Source organism: Vicugna pacos, unplaced genomic scaffold, assembly GCF_048564905.1.
Source record: "Vicugna pacos unplaced genomic scaffold, VicPac4 scaffold_20, whole genome shotgun sequence".
NCBI lineage: Eukaryota > Metazoa > Chordata > Mammalia > Artiodactyla > Camelidae > Vicugna > Vicugna pacos.
Window position 1 is genome coordinate 90,918,685 of NW_027328741.1, and position 21,826 is coordinate 90,940,510.

Sequence of the window (21,826 nt, forward strand, 5' to 3'; positions counted from 1 at the left end):
GGAATCCAATGGATTCCTAGTCCGTGATATAGACTTGCAAGTCTTCCAACAGGATGAATGAATGCCATATTCTACACTACGTCGAGAAAAAATGGCACAAGCCTATAACAAGGAAAAGTAGCTCCGCAAAAGTGTACTAAGATCAAAAGAGACAGGCAGTAAAGTGCACATTGGGGATTGTATCATTCCTAGGAATTTCAGCCCCCTTGAAACAAATGGATAGATGTCCCGTGAATGCGGGTGTTTCAGCAGAAATCAACCGACGGCTATGTATTGCGGGTGTGCCCATATTACAGGAACAATAGTTTCCCTAAGTGGGTCTCTGTGTACTGTGAACTGTTAGAAAGTTTAAAGACGTGTGAAGCATTCAACTGAAATTGGACACACTTCCCTCCGTTGCTACAGTGCACACAGATCTGAACAAAACAAAAGAGGGAAGAACAAAGGCCCATGGGACGCTAGTGGGTAGAATCACTTTTACCTTAGGAACCTCTCGTCGGATGCAGCCCCTCCCCCAACACTGACAAGATGCAGCAGCCATTGGGGATGGCAGTTAGCGGTTGGATTCCAGGTGGAATGTTGGTGTGTACCGCGAGGCTTGTTGTGGCTGGTGGATCCTAGGTCACCGGGCAGAGTTCTGTGGGTGGATCAGTGCGATGGAGGGGCTGCCGCCCTCTGTGGAGCTTGGCTTAGGTCTTTGTTCCGGGAAGCTGTGTCAGTTCGAGATACTGCTGCTGCCCAAAGACCTGAGTTCACGGGTCAGTTTCCAGAACCTGAAAGGGCAGACAGTGGAAGATCTGCCTGTCTTCAGCTTACTGGAGAGGCTCCGAGGTCCTTTCAGACTTGCCCAGTCCTGTTGAAGTCGACTTTATGGGAGACACGAAGAGAAGCTGGCCGAAAACATGGCTGCACGGATTGAGGAGAGATGCGAACACATTGATGAGAGATGTTCTGCTACAATAGAGAATACTGGCCTGGAGACAGCTGTAGAGGATAGCAGGCTCGAAAGGCATTCATGAGACATATTGAACCTCGCTGATACTAGCAGAAACATACGGAGGGCCACCGTGGACTGGAGGAAGTTCCTCAATTCTCTGCTCCAAGAACGGGTCCAAGATCCCTGACGTCTAAAGAGAAGAGATGGCAGAGATGATCAAAACGCTCATGTTCTTGAAAGAGGTCAGATAATCCACACGACCCAAGGGGCAATTCCAAGCCATTCAGATCAAAGTGCACCAAGCCCAGGTAAGCCTTTTCCCAGGTTTGGGCCTAGCTATCAAGCACTTGCTCTTCCCTCCCCTCCACTCAGGCATCCATTTTGAGGGATCAGTACCTGAGCTGCAATGAAGCCCGTAAGAGAAGAGCAAGCCCCTCCTAGAATCAGAGTTCCTCTAGCTTCATCCTCTGTGAACAACAGGGAACCCCATAAAGGTCAAATACTCTCGTATGAAATAGATAGGAATTGAATACTTAGCTCCCACAAAGAAACGATGGCCTTCCGCTAGATTCAGCAAATGCTGGGTTTATGTCTTCTCTGGGGTGAAGGGAGTGTGGTAAGTGAGGGGAATCTTTGACTGAACTTGAATCTGTATTAGGCCTCCGTTTTTCAAGACAGTCTAGGTAAATATTAGAAGTCAGATAGTGAACGGAACTGTAAAAGTCGCCAATGACATGAAAGACACAGCTTATGTGGACCGTCTTTCAATTGAGTCAAGCCCCCGGGGGCAATCTATCATGGGGGTGCAGACTTGGTTGCATTCAAGTGCTTTAGCCAACGTGATCGGATGATTAAGCGTTCTCATCACTGATAGAAGAACACCTGGTTCTCAGTAGCCTAGCATAGCTGCAGCAGGGTTCTCATAGCTATAATGCCTCTAGGTTCTTTGGATTCAAAGCTAAATGTATATATTTAGTTCGTTTCCTCTTGTATTTTCCTTGAGAGGGATGTTACACCTTGAAATGCCAACATTGACCAGTAGGTGTCATCGGGAGTAAAGGGCACCACATGCACAAGGGAATCCAAGCTTGGGGGTTATTTCATGTTTCCATTAGTTATTTCATGGTTCCTGTTGGTTTCGGAGGCTTCAAGAGTAAAGAGTTGACATGACCCCTTTAACAGTTCGGACTGCTACTTTGCATTCTATCTGTCTATGTTTTCCTTAGAGCTGACAAAATGTTACCGAAATTGACAAGTCTGGCTTCTAGGTCGATTTAGTATGTTTCAGAAACTAACTTCATTTTCGTATAACTCCCAAAACATTTATATCAATTCTATTAAATTTTTAAAGACTGCAAATGAGATATCAACACAATGTCAAAACTGGAGTCTTCGGACAATCCCTCCCACCACGGCTGTATAGAAACAAAGAGATAAAAAAAAATCACATTTCTGTGAAATGTATCTGGAAAGTGTTGATTCATCGATGCCCAGTTGACAGAGAAGCAGTGCAACCTGCGCTCACTCGCTCCCATGAACACAGCAATGGAAACATCCACTCACCCAGCCCTTGGCACAGGACACTTGCCGAAGGGAGGTCTGTTACTTCCAAAGACAGGATGAGGCCACAGAACACCTGGAAGCAGGAGAAGGAAAAGCAGGGAATGGATACCAGTGCATGGTCTGAGCCCTGTTGATGGAGCAGTAAAGGTGAAACTCTCTTTAACTTGGACGCACACTCTCAAGCAGACAGGAGACATGGGATTGAAGGTGATGCGCTGAGTGTTAGAAGAGTGCACAGCAGATGCTTGGCTGACAGAACTCAAAGAATCCAGTGCAAAATATCCCCACAGTTGATTCTGAGACCAAGCTCCGAGCTGCCAAATTTGAGGTAGCAGAGGCAGCGTTCAGGGAGGGATAGGGCTACGGATGGTGGCACACGCTGAGTCTCAGGGATCTGGAGTGCGTTGTGGGATGTGGTGGGTCCTATCAAGAGAGCAAACCGACCTGGGACCCCAATGAGCAAGCAACCACCCTGGCGCGCGCAGTTGAAATTATCGATATGTCCCATGGCCACACCCAGTGCATCTGCAGGACCAGAGACCAATTTGGCATTTTGCCAATAGAGCATGTGTGGGGCTGAATCGGAGATATTGTGCATCGGGTCTGAGGGATCCAGGGGGCCTTGGGTTTGAATTCAGAATGAAAAGCCTTAGGATCTGCTACATTCATAACCTGGGCTGTGATTATGGTTTGATTTGAGGCTCAGGATGTGCAACAGCTCTGTGGTTGCCTTCGTGCACCCGTGCCACAAGGATGAGAGGACAAGGAATTGTGGTTCAAGACCACAGCGTGAGAAGAGGAAGGATTTCCTTCAGTTTATCTCTCAAAAGCGGATGCTACATTTTGGATGGCACCGGCACAGTTCGGCAGCGAGGACACCAAGTTCGGGCTGCGGGATCATTCCAGCAGGCCCTGATGTGTGACATCCATAGATATGCTTCCACTGGTGTTTCTGTAGACAGAGAAGCTCTTGGAAGAACTGGTTTCAGTGGGACATTCCCGTGGCACTACAAAGCACAAGCGCACTCACACTCTGCTCTTCTGGAAACACTCCAAAATAACAGAGAGTAGAATGCAGAGCTGAGAACCTTTAGAAGCTCCATTTCCACCAGAGGAAGTGTCCTGTGCTCTTTCAGATTTGTGAGATAAGCGTAATCAAAGTGAGATTATCTAAATCGAAATAGTATGGGGTGTTCATCACAACAAAGGCAACACCAGCAATTGGAGATAGACCAGACAGCACACACAGGAACAGAACATGGCATCAATGTCTAGGAGAAATTGTCCTCACAGAAATCCCATGGAATTGCGTAGACACAAGTGTCTAAAATTTTCACTTAACAAAGCCCTAGAAGACTACATTAGATACCTGATATTACGTGATCAGTAGATTTGAAGTAGTACAGTAAAAGAAACAATAAGTACCATTTTCAGTTCCAAAGATATTGAAGGCCCAAAAGATAAGCTTTCAAACAACTAGACTGCAAAACGCTATCCAGACCAAGTGTTGAAAATGGAGGTCAGGAAATCACTGAAAAACATCAGAGTCTCAGAATCACATAAGGCATAATACCAGAAAATGGGGAAGATAATATCTGAAGACGAGCCAAAGTATATCAGAATACTCAATTGATGTGAATATATCAGGGCTAAAATTCAGTCCTTAGCAGACTAGATAATGCAGAGGGACGCGTGAATGACTGTGAAGACAGGGGAACAGAAATCCCTCGGTCAGAAGCAGACATAGGAAAGCAAGTGCAAACCAATGGAAATATTTGTGTTGAATCCTGGGTTAATACAGGGCATGAAAGACTAGAATTCATTAGAGTCCCAGATGGAAAAGCAAGAGATAAAGAAACAAAAAATGTCTGAGAACTTATCTGTAGGATTATCAGACTGAAACTTGCTGAAAGCCAAGAAAGAGTCATCTATGCAAATTCAGGAAGTACACAGCGTCCAAAGAAGGTGGAATCCCTATAGACCTACCAGCAGCGGTATGATTCAAATCAACAAAGTTCACGAATATCCCATTGATTTAAAATTCACCTGGAGGAAACAACATAGTCACAATGGAACCTCCAGAGAGGTTTCAGCTGATACCTCGGCAGCAATATTGCAGGACAGGGAGGAGTGCCAGGACATAATTCACATCCTGAATGGGAAAATGCTGCCATCTAGGGTAGCCTATGACACATGACCGCCATTTCTAATAACGGCAAAACTAGAGAATTCCACAGACCGGCACATCTTAAAAGAATTCAGCAGTTCAAATCTTATCCTACAAAAATGGTTGAGAAATCTACCCTGAATAAAAAATCAGCAAGGTGAAGTGGAAAGAAGAGACCTTTATTGGAAATGCAAGAAGAGCATGAGTAGCAAAGAAGAAACAAGAAGAATGCAAGGAGGACATCAAAACCCTAAAGTTGGGAGAGGTAAGCAGGAAATCATTGGTGATTGGAAGCACTATCTTAAGTGAATCAGCTTATATGACTCTCTGAAGCGAACCGAGAAATTCATGGCCTGATGTTTTTGCAAAACTAACGGTATGCAGGCCAACAAAGATTCAAACAAACAAACAAACAAGCACCAACTGTGTATGGTTGGCTGACATATACCAAAGGAACCATGATTATTCAAAAGAAAATACTCAAGGTGATGTCAAGGATCATTCAACACGCATCGACCCAGTATAGCGGCTTGCATGTACTCAACACACTTGTATTTGGAAATCAGAGGCGTGCATTCATATTCGTAAATATTGATTCTTAAGAGCATATCGTGACCTAACCCAAATGCCAATTTGGAAGAAAATATAGTCCTAGTCCGTGATATAGACTTGCATGTCTTCCAACAGGATGAATGAATGCCATATTCTTCCCTATGTAGAGAAGAAATGGCATAAGCCTATAACAAAAACAATTAGCTCTGCAATAGTGTACTAAGGGCAAAAAAGACAGACAGTAAAGTGCACATTGGGGTTGGTTTCATTTCTTGGAATTTCAGCCCCCATGAACCAAATGGATCCATGTCCTGAGAGTGCGGGTGTTTCAGCAGAAATCAACCGACGGATATGTGTTCCGGGTGTACGGATAATATAGGAACATAAGTTTCCTTTATTGGGTCTCTGTGTGCTGTGAACTGTTAGAAAGTTTAAAGACGTGTGAAACCATTAACTGAAAATGGACACACTTCCCTCAGTTGGTACTGTGCATACAGATCTGGACCAAAGAAAGAGGGAAGAAGAAAGGCCCATGGGATGCTAGTGGGTAGAATCACATTTACCTTAGGAACCTCTCGTCGGATGCAGCCCCTCCCCCAACACTGACAAGATGCAGCAGCCATTGGGGATGGCAGTTATCTGTTGGATTCCAGGTGGAATATTGTTGTGTACCGCGAGGCTTGTTGTGGCTGGTGGATCCTAGGTAACCTGGCAGAGTTCTGTGGGTGGATCAGTGTGATGGAGGGTCTGCCTCCCTCTGTGGAGCTTGGCTTAAGTCTTTGGTCCGGGAAGCTGTGTAAGTTCGAGATACTGTTGCTGCCCTATGGCCTGTGTTCACGGGTCAGTTTCAGAAACTTTAAGAGCAAACAGTGGAAGAAATGCCTGTCATCTGCTCACTGGTGATTCTCCGAGGTACTTTCAGAATTGCCCAATCCTTTAGAATTTGACTTTATAGGAGACACGAAGTGAATCTGGCAGAAAAGATATCTGCATTGATTGAGGAGAGATGCTATCTCATTGATGAGATTTGTTTTGCTACAATGAATAATACTGGCATGGAAACAGCTGTAGAGAATACCAAGCTTGGAAGACATTCATGGACATATTGAGCCTCGTTGATACTGTCATTAACATGTGGAATGTGAACGTGCACTTGAGGAAGGTACTTAATTCTCTGCTCCAAGTACATGTCCAAGATTTCTTCCATCCAAAACATAAGAGAAGATAGAAATGATAGAAGCTCTCATGTTCTTCGAAGATGTCTTGAAATTCCAAACGTTCCACGGGGCATTTACAAACCACTCAGACGACCAAGCACCAAGCCCTGCTAAGCCTTTTCCCAGGGTTGTTCCTTGCTCTCAAGCACTTGCTTTTCCCTCCCCTTCACTCAGTTATACATTTCAGAGAATCAGCCCTTGAACTGCATTGAAGCCAGTAGGAGCACAGGAAGACCCTCCTAGATTCAGAGTTCCTCCACCTTCACATTCTGTGCACAACAGTGAACTCCTCCATGGTCAACTACTCTGGACTAAAATAGGTTGGTTTGAATTCTTAGCTCACACTGTGAAATGATGACCTTCCCCCAGGTTCAGATCATGCTGGGGTTATATCTACTTTGGTGTGAACGGTGTTTTGTAAGTGAGTGGATTCTTTGCCTGAATTTGAATATTTATTTATCCTCAGTTTTTCAAAACAGTATTTGTAACTATTATAATTCTGTTATTGAAATGAAGTGTAATTGTTGGCATAGATATGTAGTGACACTTTTTTTGTGGACCATTTTTCCCTTCAGGCATGTACCGGGTGCAAATATGTGGTTGCCATATTTGTCAGGTTTAATTGTGTTTCTCAACATAATTGGATGATTAAACATTCTCATCTTTCATAGAAGAGCACATGATTCTCAATAGCCTAGCAAAACTTTTGCAGTGTTCTCGTATCTATAATGTCTCTAAGTGCTATTGAAACCAAGCCTATATAAAAATACATTGTTTGGATTTCTTTGTGCTTTCCTAAATAGTAATGTTGCCCCTTGAATCGCCAACATTGACCAGTATGTGCCATTATTAGGAAAGGGCACCACATGAACAATGGAAACCCATGGTTGTGGTTGTTAATGATTCTAAGAATTATTTCATTTTTTTTCTTAGTGTTGGAAGCACCAAGAGAAAAGTGTTGACCTGCCTCCTTCATGACTTTTGGCTGCTAATTTATATTTTCTGTGTATTTTTCTTATTTGGGTATTTCAAGCTGATACCTAAATATGGCAACTCTGTCTTGTAGTTAGATTTAGTATATTTCTAAAATTATCTTTATTTTGATACACTTCCCATAGTATGTAATTCAATTCTGTTAACTATTTGAAAGTCTGCAATGGAGGTATGTACACATTGTCAGACTTGGAATCTTCGAAAACATCCTTCCACAATTGATATAGAGAAAAATATCTAAACAAGGATCAAGTGTCTGTGAGTTATGTCTAAATTGTGTTAATTTATCTATGCCAAACTGGCAGAGTACCAGTGCAAGCTTCGCTCACTCTCTCCCATATATACAGCAAGATAAACATCCACTCTCCCGGCCCTTGGCTCAGGATCCCTGCTGAATAATGGCCAAACATCTCTTACTTCAAAAGTCAGAAAGAATTCTCACATAACCTGGAAAGAGTAGAAGGCAAAGTAGAGAATGGAAATCAGTACAGGTCCTGACCTTTGGTGAAGGAGCAGTAAAGGGGAAACTGTTTTACTGGGATGCACACTCTAAAGTGGACAGGTCATTTAAGATGGAAGACGATGCGCTGAGGGTTAAAAGAGTGCATAGTGGACGTTTGATTGACATAACTGAAAGCAATAATCACAAAATTTCTCTGCAATTGATTCCCAGACCAATACTCCATCTGCCAATTTTGAGTTAGGAGTGCCTGTGGAATCTGTGTGTTAGGGGTGTGGCTGATGTCACAAATTTATTCCCAGGGGTTTGGAGATTGTTTTGGGCTGTGGTTGGTACTATCTAGAGAACAGATCTGCCTGGGTCCTCTCTTAATATTAAATCTGCTGGCATATGTGTTGTGGATTAGCTTAGTAACCCAGGGACTTTGTCACAGTCTTTTCACATCCACAGTATAATTGCTCATTTTCTCCATAAAGGAGAAATGGTCTCAATCAGAGCCATCTTTATCTGGTTTCTAGAATCCAGGGCAATTTAGTGTTGAAATAAGATTCTATAGCCAAAAGATCTGCAACTTTCATAGGCAGGATTGAAATTTCTTATTGTCCAGTGCAGAGGTTTTTGAAATGCTCCAGGCTTGCCTTTGAGTTCCCATGCCTTATTGACAAAAGTTCTTGGAGCAGAGATCTGATGAAAAATAGGAGAATTTGAAGCCTTTCCATCAACCTTGCCTACCACATGCTAATGCAACTATAGTTGTGGTGCTGACCCAGTACTACACTAAGGACCCAATTGTGGCACTGCAGGATTGTTTCAGCAGGTTCTAATGCGTGACATCATTAGATTTGTTTCCACTTTTATTTTTGTTTGCAGAGAACCTGAGGGAACCCACTATAAAATTTTGACTTTTCCGTGGCAACAGTGAGGACGAATGCACTTTCATGAGTGTGTATTGGAACAATTCCCTCTCCACATATCCAGCCTGCAGCCCAGAAACCATTTGGAAACCTCTATTCCAGCAAAAATTAGTAGTCCCAGCACTGTCAGAGCTATGATAAACATTTAACCAAAATGACACTCTGCTAACTTTACTAGAATAGGTTATATTCACCACAACAAAAACCGCAGTAGCAATCATAGATATAACAGGCAACAGACACAGAAGGAATGCATGGCATCATTACATACCAAAAACAATCCTCACAGCATTAAAACTAAATGTGCACAGAAATGATTTCACTTTCAAAAGCTGTTCAAGTCTATAATAGATAACTGATAATCCTTAACCCATAGCGATAGAGAGATATAATAAAGTTAAAAGAACTATTCCAAATTTTCAAAAAACAGGAGTCTCCTGAAAGAACATCCAATGTATTAGACCCCCAAAATTTAATAGAACATGACTTGAAAAGGGAGGACATAAAAACATTGAAGGAAATCTTGAGTCTATGAATACAAATGCAGGCTAGTATAAATGGAAAGAGAAACACTTTAGATGAGCCAAATATAATCAGAAAACTCAATGGTGAGAATAGCTAAGCTAAAGACAGTCCAAATCGGACTAGATAATGCACAGGAACAAATAAATGACTTAGAAAACAGGATAACCGCAATCACTCAGTCAGAACACGACATAGAAAAGCTAGTGAAAACCAATGCAAGCAATGCAAATGAAATCTGGGATAAGAGAAAACATACCAGTGTATGACTCATAGGGATCCCACATGGAAAAGAATAAAGACAAATGGTTTGAAAAGGTATTTGAAGAAATCAGACTGAAATTTTCTTAAACCAAATATAGAACCGGCTATCTCAACACAACAAGCACAGAGCGTCCAAGCATAACGAACCCCAGTAGGCCTACAACAATATATATTCTAATTTAAATGGCAAAAATTGATAATAAGGAAATGATTCTAATTGCACCAAAATAGAAACAAGTGTATTGCAAGAGAACTTTTTAATGTCTTCAGCTGATTTCTCAACAGATAGATTGGTATTTTTTTCTTCCCTCTTTCCTTTTGTGTTGATCTCTATTCCAAGAACTGATGAAAGGCAGATTCCTTCAGTCTAAACAAGATGAATGGGCAGATTCTAAAAGTGTTCAAGTTCTTGGAAGAGGTCATCAGAATCAACACATCTCAAGGGGCTTTTTCAGACAATACAAGAGACCATGCACCAAGCCCTGTTTATCCTTTTCCCAGGAGTGGGCCAATGTATTAAGACTTGCTGTTCCTTCACACTAAACCAGCCATGCAGGTATACCCTCAGTCTGCTACTGCAGGAGAATTAGATCCAGGTCCAATTTTACCAATACTGTAGGGAGAACCTGAGCCTGCTACTGCAGGAGACACAGCACTGTGTCCCATTTCACCAATCTTTCAAGGAGACCCTAGCCTACTCCTGCAGGAGACTGAGAGCCGAATCACATTCCACCAGCTGCATAGGAAGACCATCATGCCTTCACTTGCAATGGATCCAGTAATGTGTCCAATTACACTAGCCTTGTAGGGAGACCTTGAGCCTGTTTCTGCAGGAGAAACAGATCTCTGTCATTTTCCACCATCCCTCCAGGAAGATGCAGGGCCTCCTCCTGCAGGAGACTCAGGAATTGGTCCAATTTCACCAGTCCTGCAGGAAGACTCTGAGCCAATTCCTGCAGGAGACCCAGGACTGGGTCCCATTCCATCAATCATGCACTAAGACCTTGAAGTGGGTCCAATTCCACTAGCCTTGCTGGGTGACCCACAAGCCTGATCCTGCAGGAAAATTAGAGATATGTCATATTCCAGAAGCCCTGCAGGAAGACTGAAAGCCTGCTTCTGCAGGAGACCCAGGAATAGGTCCAAATACGCCAGCCTTGCTGGGAGAGCACAAACCTTATCCTGCAGGTGATACACAGTGAGGTACAATTCCAACAGCCCTGCAGGGATATCCTGAGGCCACTTCGGCAGGAAACACATGACTGGGTCACATTCCAATACCCCAGAAGGGAGACCGTGTGCCTGCTACTCCAGGAAACCCAGAACTTAGTCCCATTCCACCAAACCTGCAGTCAAACACTAAGACTGTATCTGCAGAAAACACAGTGCGGGTCACATAACACCAGCCCTGTAGTGAGACTACAAACCTGCTCCTGGGGGAGACCAAGCCATTCACAGAGAATATGAGCCAGCTCCTGCAGAAGAACAAGAGTTGTGTGACATTCTACCAGCTCTGCAGGTAATCCATAGGCTTGCTCCTGCAGGAGACAGACATCCCAGTCCAATTCCATCAGCCTCTCCAGGGAGAACCCCAGCCTCCTCCTGCAGGAGAGCCAGAACTAGATCCCATTCCACCAACCCTGCATGGAAACACTGAGCTTGCTCCTGCAGCATACCCACAGCCAAGTCATATTCAACAAACCCTCCAGGGAGACACTGAGCCTGCAATTGTAAGAGACCCAGGACTGGGACCAATTCCAACAGCTCTCCAGGGAATCCCTCACCTGCTCCCATAGGAGACTAAAAGCCATCAGTTCTGGTGGGGTCCCTGAGCCTGCATCTGCAAAAGAACCACAGGGTGGAGTCACATTCCACCAGCCCTGCAAAGAGAACAGAACCTGCTACTGCAGGAGACACAGGACTAGGTCCCATCCCACCAACCTTGCAGGGATACCCTGAGCCTTGGACCAAGGAATGGGACAAATTCTGCTAACCTTCTAGGGAGACCATGAGCTTCTCCTGCAAGAGAACCAGAGATGGGTCATATTACAGTATTCTTCCAGGAAGACCCAAGGCCTGCTCCTGCAGGAGATGCAAGAACAGGCCCAATTCCACCAGCCTGAAGGCAGAGTCCAAATCTGTTCTGGCAGGTGACCTAGAGAAGGGGCCCATTCCACCAGCCCTGCAGGGAGACTCTGAGCCTACTACTACAGGAGACCCAGGAATGGGTCCCACTAAACCAACCCTGAAGGGAGACACAGAATCTACACTTGCAGGAACCACAGAGCCAGGACACATTTAATCAGCCCTGTAGTGATCCCTGAGCTGGGACCAATTACACTATCCTTGCAAGGAGACTCTGTGCCTACTCCTGAAGCAGAACCAGTGATGGGTCATGTTCCAACAGCCCTGCAGGAAGACCTGGAGCTGCTTCTGCAGAAGACTCAGGACAGGGTCTGATTCCACCATCCCAGCAGTGAGAAAACTAGCCTGCTCCTGCAAGTGACCAAGGTCTGAGTCATATTCAACTAGCCATGCAGGAAGGACATAAGCCTGCTGTTGCAGGAAACTCAGAACCATGTGCCATTCCAGCAACACTGCAAGGAGACTCCAATCTGGTAGGAGAAAAGGAAAAAAGAAGGAAGAAAATGCAAAATGGCTTGGGGTTGGTCCTTTGAAGAGGGAGCAGCAAAGGAGGGATAGTGCTGGTTGACTGGGTCTCCCTCTTTCCAACGGAGAGGTCAGCAGGATGGACAGGGAACCTCTGAGGCCCAGATGTGTACAGAACCACCCTTGACTGACAGAATTAAGTTAAATGGGCACAAAGTGTGACAACAACCCCCAAACCTAGAAGTGAATCAGGGATGGGAAGGGACAGGCTGCTGGATCCAGGCAGACTCTGGATGACTGTACATAGGTAACCCTGGGGGACTGCAGTGTGCTGTGGACATCTGCTTGGATTGTATACAGGTCAGAACAGCCTGGGCCTCCCATAAAATAAGAAAAAAAATAAAGCAAAGCAATATTGCTGGCTTGCCTGGGGGAAGGGGTGTTTCGTCCTTTGTTTCTGCTGACTCATGGCAACATAACTGGTGATTTCTCAGAATAAGAGAGATGAGGCTCAGCCACAGCCATCATACCCACCCAGGCAGACATGGGGTTGAAACCTGAATATGTACCTGGCAGTTCTGCAACCTCATAGGTGGGACTGAGACTTGTTTACATCCCCAGACATATAGGAAGTTTCTGTCCTGGTGCCTCTACGAACCCACACCTCTAAGACAAGTGAACAAGGAGCAAAGATCTGGCAAAGAGCAGGGACTAGGGCTGGTGTGGCCATTTGCCTCAAGCCCACCCACAGAGTGTGGAACAGATGTGGAGTGGGGAGTTGCACTGAATATGGGAGCAACCAACCCAACTATTGTGGAGGACTGCTGCACCTGGACACGGCATTGGGAAGGGGCACAACCTGCCCACCTACCATGTAGGAGTGCAGCACCAAGATGCAGCACTGGGAGGAGATGTGACATGTCTACCTACAGGCACTGGGAGCAGCACAGACCAAGGGTGTGACCAGAGGGTCTCTGGAAACAACGAGCTGAGTTCATGAAGCAAGGCAAGGGCAGGAGCTGTGACAACCACAAAACAAAGAGGAGTCCCCATTCAATAGCCAGGGTAGGCTCTGGTTAACAGGTTAATGGCCACATCATTAACCAAAGGGATAACAGACAAAAGGCACAGAAGTAAGACTTGGTAACCACACATATTTAAGAAGGACCTCTTGATAAAATTACTAAGGGCACACAATCTCCACGGGAACATACTCTTTTCTTTTTCTGTTCCATTTTCTTTTACTTTTTAAATGTTACTTCTTAAATAATTTTTATATTTCTATTTTTAATCCCTTTTAAAATTTTCTTTTAAAATAGTTTTATTATTATCTTTCAATTTGTCTAATTTCATTTTTATCCTTGTTTTTTTCTTCTGTTGTGATTATACTCTGTTGTCAAATATTTTTTCTTCCTTTAATATTTTAAAAATTCATCCCAACTCAATTGTTATCTTGTTTCAATATGTTCTTCTGTTATTGATTATACTGCTTTTAAAACTAATTTCTTTGTGCTTAGTTTTATTTCTGCATCCATTTTATATAAATAAGTAAACTCTTAAAAGACCACAGTAGATAATTGATACTCCATAAGCCATAGTGCCAGAGAGATATAAGCAAGATAAAAAAGCAGAGCAACCTGTCTCAATTAAAAGAACAAGATAAACCCCCTGAAAGAACAATCAATGAAATAGACATTGATAGTCTACTAGATGATTTCAAAAAAGGAGTGATCAAAGTACTGAAGAAACTAAAAGAGATTGTGTATAGAGACAGAGAATATGTCAAATAACGAAATTGAAACTCTAAAGAGGAGCCAGTGAAAATTGGAAAACTCATTTGCTGAGATGAGAGTTGAGGTAAAGGATGTAAAATGTAGGCTGGATAATTGAGAGGAATGAATATGTGACTTAGAAGACAGGACAACAAAACAGCTGAGAGACAACAAATAAAAACCAATGAAAGCAATATAAGGGACCTATGGAATAACATAAAGCATGCCAACCTACTCATAATGGGGGTCTCAGAAGGAGAAGAAAGAACAAAGGAGATTGAAAAGATATTTGAAGGAATCACGACTGAAAACTTCCCAAACCTAAAGAAGGAATCAGATATCCAAGTACAGGAAACACAGAGCGTCCCAAACAAGGAGGACCCAAACAGACCCACACCAAGACATATTACAATCAGGATGACCAGGGTTGAGAATGGGAAATGATTCTAAAGGCAGCAAGAGAAAAACAAAGAATGAGATACAAGGGAACCCCCATAAGACTTTCAGCTGATTTCTCTACAAAAACAGTAAAGGCCAGAAGGGAGAAGCAAGGTATATTCAAAGTCCTGAATGAAAAAATGATGCAGCCTAGGATACTTTATCCAGCAAGGGTATCCTTTAGAATAGAAGGAGAGATAAAGAACTTCACAGACAAGCAAAAAATAAAAGAAGTTAGCAACACTAAACCTATGCTAAAGGAAATATTGAAAGACCTACTCTAAATAGAAAAGAAGCAGGATGCTACAAAAAGGAGAAAACCATAATTGGAAAGGTGATTGCTACAATGAATTACAACAGAATAACCATGAAATCATAAAAGAGGGCATCTAAATCATTAAGGGTGGGAGAGGCGAGCAAGAAAATATACAGGTTTCTCTCTCTCTCTCTTTCTCTCTGTCTCTCTCTCTTTTTTGTTCTTGGTAGGATGGGTTTGAGCTTATATTAATATCTGTTTAAAACAAACAGATATAGTAATGGGTTAATATATGTACAAAGTAGGTTAACCACAAGCCAAAAAGTTACAATAGAGTCACAAAACTAAAAAGACACCAAGATAATAAAAAGGAAAATTATCAAACCACAAAAAGGAAAAGTAAGGAACAAAGAGGAAATACAAAATGAACTACAAAACAAAGTTCAAAGTGTAATAAACACATTTCTATCAATAATTAATATAAATGTCAGTGGACTAAATGCTTTAATCAAAGGACATAGAGTGCAGAGTGGATAATAAAGCAAGTATCTACAATACGCTGTATAGAAGAGACCCACGTTAGGGAGAAGGACACACATAGATTGAAAGTGAGAGGATTGAAAATGATATTCCACACAAATGGAAATGACAAGAAAGCAGGAATATCAACAGTGATTTCAAATAAAATAGACTTTAAAACAAAGATTATAAAGAAAGATTAAGAAGGACAATTTATAATGATTACAGGAGTCATAGATGAAGATATTTCACTCATTAACATATATGAACACAACATAGGAGCACCTAAATACATAACAGATAACAAGAAAATACTAACAGATAAAAAGGGAAAATTTGATCGGAACACAATCACAGTAGAAGACTTTAACAATCCATTAACATCACTGGACAGATATTCCATACATAAAATTAATAAGACAACATAGAAATTAAATGATACAATAGAACAATTTGTCTTGGGTAATATTTTCAGAACATTATATTTCCCTAAAATAGAACATACATTCTTCTCAAGTGCACATACCACATTTTCTAGGATAGATCATATACTTTGTCACAAAAGAAGTATTAACAATTTGAAGAAGATAGAAAATATTTGAAGCAACTTTTTCTGACCACAATACCATGAAACTAGAAATGAACTACAGAAAAATAAAGGAGAAATAAATGACAGTATGGAGGTTAAACAACATACTACTTTAAAAAAAAATGGGTGGATGATGAAATCAAAGAAGAAATAAAAAACACATTCAGACAAATGATGATGAAAACACAACCATACAGAACCTATGGGATCCAGAAAAGGCAGTGCTTAGAGGGAAGTTTATAGCGAGAGAATCAGGTCTACCTCAAAAACGAGGAACAACTGCAATAAACAATCAAACTTACCACCTAAAAGAATTAGAAAAAGAAGAGCAAAAATAACAAAAGTAAGCAGAAGGAAGGAAATAATAAAGATCAGGGAGGAAATAAATAAAATAGAGATATAAGGAACATTTGAAAAAATCAAGCCAAGAGATGGTTTCTTGAAAGAGTAAACACAATTGACAAAATTATGTTCTATGCTGGAAATTGACACAACAATGCAAACTGACTATAACTCAATAAAATAAAAATTAAAAAAATAAATATATTAACAAAAGAAAAAAGAAAAGGTAGTTTCTACTCACCAGACTGGAGGAGGGGACTGCAACCCATGCGGGGTCACACCCCATGGGAAAGCCTGGGGTCAGGATCGGAGGAGCAGGGTGCTGTGGACATGATCTGTCACAGGGTTTCTGCAGGAGGGGAGTGTGAGGCATGTGAGCAGGCTGAGGACTGGCCATTTGAGTAAGTTCATGGGCTCTGTGGTGGAGGGGCTCCCCCAAGTTTCTGGACTTGACTCTGGGTGAGTTGGGCAGGTGGACAGTGGCTCAGTGTGAGTCCAAGTCCAGTGGAGGAGGTAGTGAGTTAGATCTAGAAGGACTCCTTCTGGGGTGGGAGGGCCCACAAGGGAGGCAGGAGGCCAAGTCCAGGTGACTGAGAACAGGGTGTGTCCTGCACAGGGCTGCAGGGCAGATGAAAGCATCCAGTCTACAGAAGGTGGAAACACGGTCCATACAAGGGCTCAGCTCAGATGTCACCTCCTCAGAGGAGCCTTCTCTGCCTGCACAGTCTACAGGGACAGCCTCCTCCAAGCACATCTCCCCAGCAGACACCTGCTCCATTTCCTGCATAGCATTCAGGACACGGGCCCCTGCTCCGTACCCAGCCATGGTTCCGCTGCCCTGAGGAAAAGCCCTCACAGGAGCCATAAAGCCCTACACGACCTGGGCCCCACCTCTCTGTCTCCTCTGGCACCACTGTCTCCACCTGGCCCTCTTCTCCTCCACTCCTGCACTCCTGACTTCCCCCAGCCTTATGTGCTCTCCAGAGCACAGGTCCCTCCTAACATGCTGTGTGTGCTCACTGTGTCTAATCCACTGCATGCCTCCCACCCAGGTCAGTAACCAGCACACAGTAGGGCTCAGTAAGTAGAGTATGAATGACTCTTACCATGACTGCTGGGAAGGCTTTTGTCTGTGGCCTACAGTGATCACACACCCGTCACACAATCTCTGAGGTCCTACTGTGTTGGGTGGGTTCCAGATACCGGGCACAGCAGGTAGTGAAGCAGTCAGGTCTCCATCCTCATGCAGCAGACAGCCTGGTGGGGGACACAGAGAAAATTAAGTAAAATATACACAATGTCCGGAGGTGATATGTTCCATGGAGAAAAATAAGGTCAGGGAGGACATTTGAGCAGATTCCTGGAGGTGTTTAAGAAGCAGGGGGAGAGAGAGCCTGGCTGAAAGAGCAGCCATCCCAAAGGCCCTAAGGGCAAAGTGGGATGTATGTGGAGGGTCTTAGTTATCCGTGTGAGTTCTTAGTCCTGCCTTGAGTATGTATGTTGCTTTCATTTGTAAACCTTGATTTCACCTTTATAGCAAATTAACCTGCATCATCAGTCTGCATAATTTAGTCAACTCTGTTTCAGGTGTTGTGGGCACAATGGCAGGCTAATTACTTGGGTTGGCAAAGAATTACCAGCGTCTGAGAAGGGTTTAGTAAAGTTCAATAGGGACACTGCTATAGGCAACATCAGGCCACACAGGCAAGAGGTGCCTACACGAGAGCCAATGTTGAGTGTGTGGGATCTGTTATTGGGGGGGTGCTGTGCACACAAGGAGGAGGGGGCTGCATGATCAATTCATGCACAGGTACCTTGTTGGTTGTGAGATCTGTCAGGGGCTTCTCTGAACAAAAGGCTTTACCAATTTAATAAGGGAAGGATGTGAGTTCTCTCTTCCTGGGGCAATGAGGTTTCATAGGGTAAACACACAGCAAGAGAAGATGTTTTATAGCTTGTGGAAATGCAGGTGTGCAAAGGGTCCTGCAGTGGGGAGTGGGAGGTAAGGGGCCACTGGGCTCTAGGCACACAGAGAGCCCATGGGTGAGGGTGTATGACTCTGAAGAGTGCCTGCTGGCTTCACACCAGGGACTTTATGTGGAAAGAGGAGAATCTAGGTTATCGGCACGTGTCTACTCAGTGACCTCCCTAAGCCTAACTCTGTCAGGCACCAGGTGGCTATGAAGTGAACATGAAGGTCCCCACCCTGAGGACCCCAATGAATGAACATCTTGATATCCTCAAGCCCCTACCCCTGCACCACCGCCCCACCATATCTGGGTCTCAGGCTTTGACCCTGACATCAGTGGCATCTTCGTTCCCTACATCCAGCTCCTCTGGACATCTCTGTGATGAGCTGTTCCATGTCAGCAAGCCCCAAACTGAGCTCTGCCTTTACCCCATGTTTACTTCCTTCCTGTGAAGCCCCTCGTGAAGGAGCCACCACTAGCAGGATCCTACAGCTCTGAGGCTCTGCCTTCCCCACCCCTCCGATGTCTCCCAGCCCATGATCCCCTATGGAGGTCCCTATTATCCTCTCCCTCCCACTTCATTCTTGGGATGCACACCAAATCCCTCTTCACAATCTCCCACAAGACAGGTCCAGGTCCACTTGGGGACACTGAGGTGACACAGGCGGATGTTGCTGGGAATGAAGAGCAGGATACTTTAGCAGAGGAGAGGAAAGGGCTTTAAATCCAACAGAACACACGCTAAAGTGGTGGCAAGACACCCATAAAGGGTGAGGCAGGCATCACACTGCAGCCCCGCCCTCTGCTCCCCCAGGGTGCCCTGTGTTTCCTGCTTTGGCCTAGGGGACTCCCCCCTCACTCTCTGTTAGAGGGGTGCCCATCCATTCATTCACACCCTCATTAACCATGTACATGGGTCCTGCTCAATGCCAGGCCTCAGCTAGATGACAGCCCATCCTTGGGGACACAGCTCAGATCTTACCTCCTCCATGAAGCAGTTCTGGATTCCCACCCCCCCTGAAGCTCCTCTGGCCTCAATTGAGACCACTAGGGCTGTGACCACACTCTGATTACATCCCAAGTCTGTGATCTCTGTGAAAGCCCTGGGCCCAATGTAGAAAGAGACTCAGAAAAATGGGGCCAAAACGGGCTAAGAAAAATGTTACTAGTTCTCTGTTACAGAGAAGGGCACTGAGCAGAGAGAGGGCAGTGTCCAACCAAAGCCACAGAGGAGGGTCTCAGTGAGCCCTCCCATGGCCCTGTTACTAGTTCTCTGTTACAGATGAGGACACTGAGCCACAGAGAGGGAACAGAGCCCTGCTATAGCCTTGGCCCCACGACCTGTGTCCTTTATGACTAGCTCCATGCTGCCAGCAGGGGTGTGGGCCTGGAATGGACGTTGAAAGCAGCCTGACCCCCAGGCCCCCTTCATACACAAAGTCAGTCTCAGGAACACCCCTCAAGACCTACCCTATACCCCTGGGATTGGGACCTGATTGCTGTTCCTGGAAGCTGTCTGGGTTTCCCTGTGAATTGCCCCAGGAGGTGCTTGGGACAGCCACAGGGCCCCTGAGGCTTCCTGTCCCCAGCTGAGCAGCTCTGGTCCCCTTGACTGTCCCTGGCCCAGGCCTGATTACACAACGTTTTGGCCGGGTAGCCAGCTGTGGAGATGAGGAAATGGGGGCAACATGCAGATACACGCAGAGGTTCAGGTATTCACTCAACAATCACTGATTCAGGCTTTGCAGTGTGGCTGGCCTGGGCCCAGGCCTGGGTGTCCAGTAGTGAATACAGTCAACCCCTTGAGCCTTCTGGGAAAGCAGTCCTCAGAGAAACGGGCCCTCAGTGCAACCACCCTGCTCCCCATGAACAATCACACTGAGATGAGGCTGCGGCCATGGGTCCCAGTGGAGGATGAAGGGAGGAGGAAAACCCAGAATGGGCACTTACCATGAGCCTGGACACTGGAACCAGATGACCTGGGCTCTGTAATCTGGGGTGGTCACCTCAGCTGTTCTCTCTGCGCCTCAGTTACTTCTGCAGAAATGGGTGATAATGCCTGTCCCTGCCCCACAGATTTTCATGAGGAGTCAGTAAGCTTCTCTAAGGTGTGTAGGACAGTGCCTGGCTATGGGTCAGGATCCTGCTCACCTCACAAGAGTCTGTCCCACTTTAAAGATGATAAAGTCAAATCTAAGGGGGTTATGAGACCAGCCTGGGCTAGCCCCCTTCTCATGGTCTGCTGTCCATGTCTCCTGCTTTTACATCATACCTCTGCCCCCATATCCACCCAGCAAAGTAGGTGCTGAGAATCTGAGCAAATCAGAGTATGAATGGAGGCACACCCTCTCCCCATCTTGGGCACCTGGTGTGGTGGGCAGGTTGGGGATATCGGGCTCCTCCAGACTGTCCAGGAGGCCCAGCATGTCGGTCACCTCATTTCCACTCAACACGGAGTAGGTGTGTGGCCAAGGGCCAGAGGGCGCTGGAGTAACCCAGGGTGGGTGGATGCTAGGTAGGTGTGGGAGGCACAGAGTGGCCCCTGGAAGACAGTGTCCAGGCAGCCAAGGGGCAATGAATGAGGGTCCCCAAAAGGGGCAGAGGACAGAGTCCAGCCTGGACACCACCCCCTGCTGGACCCTGATCTGGGGTGAGAATTGGGACAAGCCAGTGCCCCTCTGGGACTCTACATCCAGCAAAGAGGTGAGGAAAAGTTAAGGAGACCGTGCTCCCTGTGTGAGGGCGCTGCTTCCAGGATCCTGGAGGTTCCATAGACCCTTGTGAAGTGGCTGCTGTTTGCAGCCCCATGTGGGCAGAAGAACTGAGGCAGGGAGGACAGAGTGACTCAGGACAGAGCTAGGATTCATCCAGGAGTGTGTGCTGAGCCTCTTGCTAAGAGCAGCCTCTGGGCATTATGGACTCAGGAAGTGTCTTGTCGTCCCTCTTAAGGCTCCTGGCATGTTAGGCAGGAAAGGTCCCAGTGCCCATACCTGGGCCTCTCTGGGTGATTCTGACATGTGGGATCATGATGGTCCTGAGAAAGGAGAGAGAATGTGGGCTGGGCGTCAGGTCTGCATCAGACCCTAATGATGCCCCTAATGTTGTGTGACTTGGAAACTCCCTGACCTCTCTGTGCCTGGCTTTCCAGCCCTGACTCAGAGGACTGCTGTGATTGGCACACAGTAGGACCTCAATCAGAGGAAAAAGCCAGCCCTTCCCCAGGAACCTCTCCTCTTACATTCCCAAAGCTAAGCCCATGTTCCACACATCACCAGAGCTGAAACTTGACAAACAGGGCAAGTGAAATCCAGCAACTCCTCCCTCCTGCCTGAGGCCCTTCCCTCCTCAGTGACAGTGGCTCTGAGCAGGTCTCTGCATCCCAGAAGTCTGAACTGAGCCTTGTGACCTGGAGGAGTCCCTGTTCCACACAACTTTGTTTCCAGGTCCTTCCAACAAGACACAAGATCACCTGGTCAGTGTCTTAGCTACAAGGTCCTCCCTTTGCAAATTGCCCCATCACACCCGGGCTAGATGATGTGAGTTCCAGAGCACATGACCATCCAAATGATGACTTCAGGGAAACATCCCTGCCCACACTGCACTCTTCAGAGCCCACCTTCTAAACTAAGGGGTAGTGACCCACGGTTGTGCACACTTTTATCAGAACACAGCCCTCACCCACCCACCATTGGAAACACGTGAGAAGCAGAGATTCCCAAGTGCCTGGACCCCTGTCATCCA

General features: G+C 45.2%; 1 long non-coding RNA gene across 1 annotated transcript; it reads right to left on the reverse strand.

Moving 5' to 3' along the window:
* Nucleotides 1–739: 739 nt before the first annotated feature.
* On the reverse strand, nucleotides 740–20,310 carry LOC140693734 (uncharacterized). The gene is made up of 5 exons (XR_012069430.1): nucleotides 20,036–20,310; nucleotides 17,222–17,372; nucleotides 16,357–16,464; nucleotides 1,057–1,127; nucleotides 740–906 (listed from the first exon to the last, which is right to left on the reverse strand). It is a non-coding gene; the product is annotated as an uncharacterized lncRNA (long non-coding RNA).
* Between the last annotated feature and the right edge of the window lie 1,516 nt (nucleotides 20,311–21,826).